Source organism: Coptis chinensis, chromosome 9, assembly GCF_015680905.1.
Source record: "Coptis chinensis isolate HL-2020 chromosome 9, ASM1568090v1, whole genome shotgun sequence".
Classification (NCBI taxonomy): domain Eukaryota; kingdom Viridiplantae; phylum Streptophyta; class Magnoliopsida; order Ranunculales; family Ranunculaceae; genus Coptis; species Coptis chinensis.
The window spans coordinates 8,775,275-8,786,951 of record NC_141464.1 but is presented as its reverse complement, the minus strand read 5'-3'; the positions used below and the strand labels follow the sequence as shown (position 1 = coordinate 8,786,951).

Below are 11,677 nucleotides of genomic sequence, written 5' to 3'. Positions count from 1 at the left end.
AGTTTCTCGCTATCTCCTCTCTGCCTCGAAATGATACAAAAAGCTAATGAGCAAATGATAATCATGTAGAGTGCGAGAAATCAAAGTTAAATGTTGGACAGATATACATACCACATTCTTGGTCATGAGTCTATCTTTAAGCCCTTTAAGAGTCGTCCATGAAGTGACTGGCCTGCAGAAAATTCCCATCTCCACATCACGGACTGGTTGGAATTTTCTGGATTCCAAGAAGAACCTCTAGAAAATTCAAACCTCTCAAGCTACGAACAATTCTCACCTTCAAGAAACTATCAAGAGATTCAGTGTTCGTTAGAAGAAAAAAAATGGATAAGTATCAAAGTAACACGGCTATACGCAATAACTTACCAAATACTTGAATTGCAGACACTATCTTATTCAACTCGGGAACTAAATTTAGCAAAGTCATGAAACAAAAACCTTTCTTCAGTCTTCACACATTTAGCAAAATAGAACACGCAAAGTCAATGATACTTACATCTTGAATGTCAACAATATCGTGTGAGCTAACACCGCGTTCATCCATAAAGTAGACCTTGAACATATTTATAGAAGCAATCGGGGTCATCACAAACAGAGAATGCATGAACCTGTATGACCAAGATCTCAATATCAAAGTGCTTTCTCAATTACAAACTTGGCAGACAGAACTATATAATAGCACATACTTTCGCCTTCAACTTACTCAACCATGATCCTGTGGAAAGACCAAAGAATGGTTCCTCCACTAGAAATAACATAGGAAAGACACACATGGTTCACCACAAACATATACAAGAATGGATTGCGGAGAAACAACCTTACATGTGCTAATACGGTCTGCAGCAAGTGCGGTAGCTTGAAGAAACTCCTTTTGGGCATAATGTCGTGCAAGCGATCTTGACCTCCCCAAACTCCCATCCTCATTGCAAACAGATTCAGAATCAATGTCATTGGATTTAACCAAAGACCCATTTTCAGATGCTTCTTCAAGTGCCTCTCTTAGCTTGTTGATTTGCAATTTACGGAGAATCGACGACGACTTTCTCTGACCTTCCTCTGTCAAACCACCAGTCCTTTGAGTTGCCAAGAATTTGTAACAACAAAAAAAAAACACCCTTTACTCAATTTCCATCAAAAACAAAAAAAGGAGAAACTTTTAATAAAATAAACACTTGTAAGCATTACCTTTGATGTTTGATGAGAGAGATCGTGAGAGAAGTCGTAGTGACGAACTGTTAGAGAGGTGGTGGTGGTGGACGAACTGATAGGGAAGAAGATGAGAGAGATGATGACAGAGGCGGTGGAAGTTAGAGGTGAGATTAGTTTCTAACTATTTTTGAATATTTTGAGTTTTTGTGGGTTGGAAATTTTGGTGCGGCGCACAAAATTTTGGAGCATTTTTGGATCTATGCCGGCGCAGTATAACCGTTGGAAAGAATAGATAGTATTAAGATCTGATCCAACGGTCCAAACCGTGGGAACACCTACGCGTTCTGACCGTGGAGAAAGGTTGCAAAATATTGTCGAGCCAAGCTACAACAACTATTACAATACCAACAGAGAGCAACCGTGGCTAATTATTCGACAGCTTTGATCCGTGGCAAACGTTCCGGGTCATCCGTGGCTAAAGCCCTATTTTCTTGTATATATATATATATAATAAGTTGTATTAACATGTTTTTGTGTGCAGGCATAACAAAATGGTTAGAGATTCAGAATCAACGAAGTACATTATGTCAAAGTCAACAGTAGGTCTATTTCTATATCTGATTTCTCTATTATTAGTCTAGCATATAATGCTCCCACCTCTTAAATCCAATTCATATAAAAAAATATAAAACAATATGCTCATTACATTGTATATAAAATTGTTCTTATTGAAAATGCTCCAGTAGGTCTGTATTGTTTTCCTCACTTGCAAATATGAGAAAATTAAAAAAATTAATTTTTTATAAGTAATAATATTATAATTTATAAGAATAGTATAATGTAGTTTGAAAAGTACCTTTTCAAATATCTGTATTATGTGAAACCGTATTCGCTTCATTAATAGATCTATTGTTTCCACCATTTCTTGATGTACCTGTTTCAATCATTGTAGGAATTACAAAGAGTCGGTTTGATTTTGAATACTAAATCGTATGTATGTACCTTCTAAAGGTCACCAATAAATTGTATTACCTATTGGCAAGTTGTTGAAAACTTCCTGAATAACTATGTTCTGTGTGTAGCCAAAAGGTTCGCCGTCTTTACGCGTTACCAGTATGTTCAGTCCTTCCCGTGAGTTTGTGCGCGAGACAACTATGTACAACTGTCCATGGCTAAAAATAGGTTTTGGAAGGTAGAGTCCGACATGTTTCAAGGTCTATCCCTGGCTTTTGTTAATAGTCGATCATTGCAAAGCAAATTTTTATTGGGAATTGTCGTCGTTTTAAAACGAATGGCCATTTCGTTTGATTGGATGACTTGACGATACGGTGTATTGAGACTTCTTGTCCTATGTTTCTCCTGGTTAAAATTTCTGCCCTGATAATTATGTCGCCAAATTTTGTCATTATAAGCCTTGTCCCATTGCAAAGACCCAATCCAAGATTGATGTTTCGTAGGAGCATAATCGGAATACCTTTTTTTTAACTCGAGGGCATGGTTTGGCATCCCAGACAGTTGCAGTGTGTTAAGGTATTCCATGGGGAACAAAATGTCTTGGTTTCTTATTTTCCCATTAACTAGGCAAATTGAGTCTGCACTTAGATATTTCTTTGACTCTCTTGGTAGAGTTGAAAGAATGAACACATTCACTTCTTCTACACAGTCATTTGTTGGTGCCAAAATACACTTGTCCTTTAGGTACTTCTGTTCGATGTAGTTTTGCAAGATATCAGGATAAGTGCTTGTCACAATTTGCTTTATTGGATCATCCCCTTCTGGCATTAGGATGTCATATGGAATTTTTATCCAGTTTGCCTCTTACCATTCATTGATTTCTATGATTGGTAATTTGCCTTCCCCCATATCTAGAACCCATTGGCTAAATTGTGATATCGACTCGGCCTTTGTTGAATCAAGGTCTTTCTTTTAGAGGCGTAATCAGCTCCCAAATGTGCGTTTTATTACCCTTATATTACTGCATTACAGCCCGTCTTACGTTTAATGAAAAGACAACTCATAACTTTTATTGCCTTTTTCAGGTTACAGAGAATTTCAGTTCACTTATCATAAAAGCTACGTCTCAGCACCCAAAGGAGCCTTAATCACGCTTATTATGAAGACTAGAAGCTGCTAAGAAAAAGTGCTAAAAAAGTCAAAGTCAACGGTCAAAGTCATAGGTCAAAGCCCTCAACTCAGAAGGCCAGAGATGGAGGCCCTTATCTAAAAATATGGCATTCTCAAAACCCCTACCTTGGTCAAGAAGAAATTAAAAAGAAAAAGAAAAAGCAAAAACAAAAGTGAAGTGTGAGATGTCTCAAAAGTGATGGAGGAGGGCAAATCAGTAAAAGGCAAAAGTAGGGGTATATAATCTAAAAGTTAGGGAGAGAGAAGGCATCCATTGTTTTAGGGTCCAAGCCATTTGGTTTGTAGGAATTAGTCTTGTTTTACAATTCAAGTCTTTTACTTTATTGTTCTACATTTCCTTTTATTTAAATCTTGTTATTTTGCTTTGTTTGTTTCAATCAATCAATCTTATCTTGTTGTTCTTGTTTCAATCTTCAATCAATACTTATTTCAATGTTTTCATGTCATTCACATATCAAACAACTTGAGCTTTCATGTTTTCATTAACTTAAACTAAACAAGTCTTTACCAAGTCATTAATGATACTTATGAGATTCTAGATGATGAGGTTCTTGATGATGCAATGGAATACTTTCATGACCAAATAGTAGAACTTGTAAGTGAGATAACACAAAGCACCCCAATTGTTCTGGAAGCTAGTGGGGGGTGGTGACAAGGTTAGGTAGAGTGTGTGGTGAGAATTCAATCCATGAATCTACACCCAAGGCTCAGAGCAAAGGTAAGAAGGGAAGGGGCAGACCTAAAGGCTCCAAGAACAAAAATCATAGATGATGACATCCATGTGCTTTGGGAATGTCAGAGGTACTAATGACATAGAGAAGGCGAATGAGATTAATAGTGTCAGAGTAAATAAGAAGCTAAGTGTTTTTTGTTTAGTGGAAACAAAAGTGCGACAAGAGAAGTATGATGATCTTATTAGAAATATTTGTTGTCCACTCTGGGCTCACACAAATAATTATAACGAGGATCCAACAGGTAGAATATGGGTGTGTTGGGATCCTTTCAAGATAAACATTTTGAAGTTGCAAGAATCTGATCAGTTCATACATTGTCAGGTTAGATTCAAGCCAACCAATGAAGCATTCTTACTTTCTGTGGTGTATGCAAGAAATTCAAAGAATCTCAGGCTTCGGCTATGGAGGGATATTATTGCTATACACAGTACAGTCACTGTGCCTTGGACTGTTGTTGGAGATTTCAATAACATTTCTATAGATGAAGAAAGAGTGGGGGGAAGTCCGATGCATCCTAGAGAAGCTGTGGAGTTTGTTGAGTGTATCCAAAGAGCAGGGTTATCGGATCTGAGCTTTAATGGGTTTTTATACTTGGAACAACAAAGTGGTAGGAAGAGGAAGGATTATGACTAAAATTTATAGATGTTTGGTTAACAGTCTCTAGAATGATATCTACCCTAATTCAAGGGTGGAATTTTTGCCTCATGGAATTTCAGATCACTCACCAGTATTGCTATTCTGGTATGATTATGATAGTAAAGCATTGCCATTTAGATTCAAGAATCATTGGGTGGAGCACAAGGAATTCCAGAACATGCTGCTGGAAGTAAGGGCAACTCAGTTATATACCAATCCTATGTACATACTAATACAAAAGCTTAAACTCTTGAAGGACAGAATCAAGCCATGGGCTAGAAGTAATTTGTCTGATATTCATACAAGAGTGGAGCAGGCAAGGGAATTCCTATACTATTTGCAAAGGCAATTGCAAAACAACCCATGGGATTTATTCTTAGGGCAAAATGAAAGAATTGCGCTAGAGAAATACAGTGAGTTAGCAAGAATAGAGGATGGAGAGATTAAGACTAAATATGATTAGTCCTGGTCAAGGGAAGGAGATAAGTGTATGACATTTTTCTTCAAAGCTCTGGAGGAAAAGAAGGCCAAGAGTGGCATTTGGTGTTTGTAGAACTCTAATGGTGGTACTCTGACTGGTCAGTCTGAGGTTATTAAAGCCTTTGTGGAATATTATGGTGAGATTCTTGGGTCTGACGTAGAAGAGATAAGTGGAGTAGACTTCTTCAACAACTTAAAAGTCAAATCAGTGTTGTCACCGATCATGCAAGCAAAGTTGGGAAGTGATATCTCTCCAGAAGAAGTTAAAGAAGCTTTATTTGGCATGTATGAGAAGGCAACTTTGGGACCAAATGGATTTACTCCTTTCTTTTTCACGAGATGCTGGGCTATTGTTGGGAATGATTTTACCCAGGCCATACTCAATGCTTTTAAATTTTCGAGAGGTGTTAATGCCATGTTCATATGTCTTATTCCTAAGGTTCACAACCCCACAAAGGTTGAAAACTTTAGACTTATTGCACTATGTAATACTGTGTATAAATGCATATCTAAAATCATAGCAAATAGGATTAAGATGGTGATCAATGATATTGTACACTCTAACCAGTTGGAGTTCATTCCTAATAGATCTATACAGGATAATATCCTTCTGTCTCATGAAGTTCTCAGAGGCTATGACAGGAAGTATGGTACAACCAGATGTTCTATAAAGCTGGACATAAGGAAAGCTTACGACACTATGAGTTGGGAGGCTATCTTAGCAATGATCAGAGTTTTCAAATTTCCTAACTTTATGTTTAAATGGATAGAGATGTGCATTGCGACTCCCTCATACTTTATCCTTATCAATAGATGCCCTGAAAAAAAATTTGTTGGGGAAAAGGGCATGTTATCACCTTATCTATTTGTGATAATTATGGAAATCCTGAATGGTATTCTCATGCAGCGATATCAACAACAAAGACATCTTATTCCATTCCAAATGAGCAAGGTGAGATTGTCACATCTAGGATTTGCAGATGATGTTCTTATGTTTTGCAAAGGTGATAGTGTATCAGTGCAAGCTATTAAAGACGGCTTAAAAGTCTTTGGAGATGTAGTTGGGTTAAAGATCAATAATCACAAGATGTCTTTACTAGCTGGAGGCCTTAGTCAGTAGGATGCAAAAGCTTTAGCGGAGATTATGGGAATAGATTTAATTAAAGCTCCAGTGAGATATCTTGGGCTACCACTCATCTCTGCAAGGTTGGGGATTAGAGAATGTCAGCCTTTAATAGAGAAGGTTCCTAACAAGATTTCGAATTGGAAGTCAAAGCTATTGTCTCATGTAGGAAGACTACAAGTTATAAACTCTGTTCTTATTGCTTTCCATACATATTGGTCAAAAACTTTCTTTCTACCTTCCACGGTTCTTGAACAAGTGCAACAGATATGTGCAAAATTTTTGTGGACTGGTTCTACAGAGAAGAAAGGGCATCACCAAGCTAGCTGGAATATTGTTTGTCTTTCTAAGGAGGAAGGGGGTTTGGGAGTCTTGAACCAACAAAGGTGGAACATTGGGGCCTACTGTTGATTGGTTTTCAAGTTGGTCACAAGAGAAGAAACTGTTTGGGTCGACTGGACATGGCAGCAACACATTAAAGAAAAGTTTTTCTGGTCCATGAGTATCCCAAAAGACTGCTCATGGACATGGAGAAACGTTTTGGATACTAGGAAGGAAGCTAAAAGATTTATCAGATATGAAATTGCTAATGGTGAAGACACTCTCTTATGCATGATATTTGGTGTTCAAGATCTCCTTTGATCGAAGATCCAGAGGTGAGAGCAGCATGGGATTTCCAACTGAATGCTACAATAAATCTCCTTATTTCCGATGGCACATGGAATTCAGAAGTTCAAAATTTGTAGGCAGCAGGATTGAAGAATGAGATCAATGAAGTGCAAATCAATTCACACCTAGACAAAGACTGCATAGTCTAGACTCCTCATCAAAGTGGTAAATTTACTTCCAAGAGTGCATACGAAGCTTTGACCAGAGAAAGAGAGAAGAAATCATGGTGCAGTATGGTATGGGGAAGATGGGTTTTGCCACGCCACTCCTTTTCCACATGGCAGCTATTCTTTAATAGCATACCTACACAGGACATGTTAGTGCATAAGAAGATTCTCAATAGTTCGTTGTGATGCCTGTGTAATGAAATCAGAGAATTCTCAGCCCATTTATTCTTTTAGTGTCCGTATTCAAGGAATTTCTTTGCAATAGTGAAACAGTTAATAGGAATTTGCACTAATGACATCAATGCGAATAAGGAATGGTTTTTGATAATTCGACAGTGTAAAAATGTAGAGGTGAGGGAGATTTATAAGGTGTTCATATGTGCTTCGGTGGATAACATATGGAAAGAACGTAATGCACGACGCTTTCGGCACACTGGAAAACCTCCTGAGGTAGTGTTTAACAAGATGGTATGGGATTTGAGAAACTATTTACAAGTTCTAAGACCTGAACTCAGAGGTAGTGAAAGTGGAAGAGGGTTGTTTCTCAAAATCGGTATTACCAGTGATTTCAAGCAACATATGACCACAAATTGCTCATGGATTCCGCCGATGGGTAAGAGAATGAAAGCAAACACAAATGGTGCCTTAGATAATTATAGGCCAGGTCATGGAGGAGTGATAAGAAATTATGAAGGCAGGGTTATGGCTGCATTTAGTGGAAGTGGAGGTATGACGCCAGTTATATTCCAAGAACTGAAAGCTATAGAGGTCTGTCTTGGTCGATGTCTGATAGAAGGTTACTTAGAGGTAGAAGTAGAATCTAATTCATTAAGAGCCATCAATGTGATCAACAAAATTGAGAAACCTCCATGGTATTGTCGAGATGTAGTGGCTACTATTGACAGAAAGAAAGAAAGCTTCAGTTTCATATCTTTTTCACATGCTTTTCGAGAAGTGAATAGGGTAGCTGATTATTTTGCTAGTTTACATAGAAATGCTGGAAATGTTGAATTTTCTACTGTCCACTTTGCACATCCTCTGGATTTTGTTGTACAGAACATTGTAAACGAGGATAAGAGTGGAACTATGTATGTAAGGAAAAGTTAAATTAATATAGGTGGGGGTCTGCCTAACCCTAGCTTATTTGGAAAAAATAAAAAAAGTCTTTACCAAGAGTTTACCTTTCTTCTTCTTAACTCCCACACTCAAACTCTAAACAATTTAGGATGGACCTCACTTCTTACAATACTCTTTTGAAGTTACACACCACTTACACAGCTTAAAATGCCACCACCGTCACGGATTGAAGGAGCAAGAGTGCTTCGTTGAGAATCTAAGGAGGAAGCACCATTCTCATCTTTCCATTTCTATTTTTTTTAAAAAAATTGATGTTTTATTTTGTTATTTTTCAATATTGATTTACTTTCTTGTAAATCAGGGTTCGGGATCAACAAGCTGGAGAGGAGCTGAAGCAGTGGACAAAAGCCGACAGAAGTTTATCGGATTCGGACGGGCGACCGTGGGCCCACGTTAGCATACTAGAATCTGATTTTATGCCAGTTTAGTTGTTTTTTGATATATACTTCAACACCGAACCCAGATTTTGTAATAGAGTAGGATAAATCAGTGGAACTTGTTTGTAATAGTTAGTGAAAAAAAGAAAAACGAAACAAATAGAAAAAATTGGTTTTTGATTAATTGTTGTGGATGAACATGAGTTGAACTTGGTTGAAGTTGAATACTTACCAAGGGATTTGAGTTTTCATTGCCTTGGGAAGTTCAAGTATGTGAGGCAAGTTGTGAATCATAGCTCACACACTTTGAATCAACACTTTAAGGCCATTTGACTTTAGTTAATTTAGATTATCAATCTAAAACTAGTTAATTTTATAGATTAGTATAGTAATATCTTAGTTTTAAGTTTTGGGACCTTGAAGGCAAAGTTATATAAATTATCAAAAACCCAACTTGTTGGCTTTTTAAGTAGGCCTTATTGTAACTTAAAACAGGGTAAAGCTCGAAAGGTTGGGTCTGATTCTCAGATCACACGCCAACCGACGTCGTCTTCTCCTCAAGCAACGTGTAAGCACAGCTTGAGAGGTAAATTCTAAACCTCCTCGAAGCCCAAGTAAAGGATACCTTGTGTGTTCAAGAATGCTTACATGATTGTTTGAAATTTAATTTCCACACTACAATTTACATTCACGCGTAAGGTTGAACCCGAGCCACATAACAACCATTGGAAAGTCATTCCCTAATGTAGGTAAATTGGACGTTGGTTGATTCTTGAAGCCCTAGACAAAAAAAATAATTAAAATCAATCAAATAGAGCCCAAAGTAGTCATGCTCCTCCAGAAAAGGACAAAAATATAGCCACTAGGATTTAAAGTAATCAGTTACCAGATTCCGGTGGACTAACTACCTTCCTCACTCCCCTCTCCCAGATTCATTGTGAGTGAGATTCTTGGTAGCATATCACTTGGTTAAATGACTGCCTACTCTTTTGAGACATGTAGTAGAGCCATCCTAGTCTCGCTCCCAATTGTTCCCCTGAATATGGCATAGTAAAATAAAGACAAAAAACAAAGTTTTCAAAACTCCATACTTGCAAAAACGAATTTCGATTTCTTGAGCATACATTGCAACGTTTGCGCATGTTAGGATAGTATTGGGGTGTTGCTAAAAGTGCATGATACTGCGTTCAGGCACTTATAGTATTAGCAAGAATAAAACTTACTAATGTAGGAGAGCACGTCACCCTAGACAATCTCCTGTTTTCTAGTCCTCCATCTACTAAGATGGCTGATGAAGTAGTGCAAGTTGAAGAGTCTCTTTCCAACTTTTACACACCGTTGCAAGAGGGACCTCCATATTGTATACGATACACACCGCTCATGAGCAATTTTTGCATTCCACCGAACGTGTTCAATCTTCTACCCATCTTCCATGGGTTATAACATGAGTTACCATACGAGCATCTATGCCAAATACATGATGTAATACTTTCCACCATTCGGGCATCATCGATGATCAGGTTAAGCTACGAGTGTTTCCTTCCACTCTAGCTGGTAAGAGTCATGCTTGGCTTCTTTTGCAGAAGGCCGACTGTTTTGATACATGGGAAAATGTTGTGTTCTCCTTCATGAAGAAGTACTTTCCACCGAAGAAAACAGAAGAGATAAGAAACAAGATACGTACAGTTCTTTAGACAGAGTCCGAGTGAGACATTTTCCAAAGCATGGGATAGATTCTTTGACCTACTCTATTCATGTCCTCACCATAAACTAGAAAAATCCACTCTTGTCCAATGTTTCTTCAAAGGCTTTCTCCCATAACACAAAGTAACCCTCGACATCATGAGTAATGATAATTTTTTGGATAGAGGTGCAACTGAAGCCTTAACCTTTCTTGAAAACCAGCTGAAAAGAGTACCCATTGGGGCGACATAAACAATTCCAGAATAGCCCAACCCAGTACATCTAAGGCTAGTGGTATTTTTGAGGTGAAATCAGATCCATAAATCAAAACTTTAATCAAAACCCTCACAAGAAAGATAGATGCCCTCACAACCAAACAAAAAGACCAAACCAGTCATCCTGTCATGAACATAAATACCTCACCATGCAATTTATGTCTAAGCTTAAATCATATAGATGCCACCTGTTCCTTGCTCAAAAACCTATCATCAATTCAGCCATAAGAAGTATGTGTTTTCAATGTACCAAAGGCACCATGGAGACAACATTCGAACTTCGCATAGACCAACATTCCACAAAACCAACTACCTCCAGGTTTCAACAAATCAACAAATACATTCAGACAAGGACAAAGACAAGGTACCTATAACAATCAAAATAGAGCATTGGTTCCATCCCAGTTTAACTAGAACTACCAAAAACCACCTGTTAACAACCAAACAGACCTAGTTCCTATTACACAATCAACTAGTGTCCAAACAGATAAGCCCACTGAAATAATGCTATCTGTCATGCAACAACAAACCCAAATCCTAGCATCAATGCAACAATCTCTGAACTTGTTAGCCCAAGATAAAACCCATAAAAGTTCAAAACCTTAAAACCCAAGAGACTAAGGCAGTCACAACCTTGCGATATGGCAAAACTATTGACAACAAAGTAGTCTTACCAGAAGACCCTACACCTGTAGAAGTAACTATTTTGGTACTAGAACCAGAAATTGAAAACCAAATACCTCCACATATCCCTCTCAATATTCCCCTCCCTAAATCATCAATTCCTCCACCTAACCCAGTTAGACAATACAAACCAAAGGCACCTTTTCAAGATCGCCTAATGACACCCAAGGAGGATGAAAATTTTGATGAAATCAGAGAAACATTCTTGAATCTAACCATAAACTTGCCATTTCTTGATGCCATCAAACATTTACCCAAGCACACCAAGTTTCTTAAGGATATGTGAACCAACAAATGGAAAACTAACATTCCAAAAGATACCTTCCTTACCGAACAATTTCCATCCCTCACAATACAAACCAAAGGCACCTTTTCAAGATCGCCTAATGACACCCAAGGAGGATGAAAATTTTGATGA

General features: G+C 37.8%; 2 long non-coding RNA genes across 2 annotated transcripts; both read right to left on the bottom strand.

Annotated features, from left to right (window-relative positions):
- Nucleotides 1-116: 116 nt before the first annotated feature.
- On the bottom strand, nucleotides 117-532 carry LOC147474680 (uncharacterized). Its single transcript, XR_015209387.1, has 3 exons — nucleotides 497-532; nucleotides 367-408; nucleotides 117-287 (listed from the first exon to the last, which is right to left on the bottom strand). It is a non-coding gene; the product is annotated as an uncharacterized LOC147474680 (long non-coding RNA).
- Nucleotides 533-539: 7 nt separating this feature from the next.
- On the bottom strand, nucleotides 540-1,639 carry LOC147474679 (uncharacterized). The gene is made up of 3 exons (XR_015209386.1): nucleotides 1,186-1,639; nucleotides 823-1,073; nucleotides 540-608 (listed from the first exon to the last, which is right to left on the bottom strand). It is a non-coding gene; the product is annotated as an uncharacterized LOC147474679 (long non-coding RNA).
- Between the last annotated feature and the right edge of the window lie 10,038 nt (nucleotides 1,640-11,677).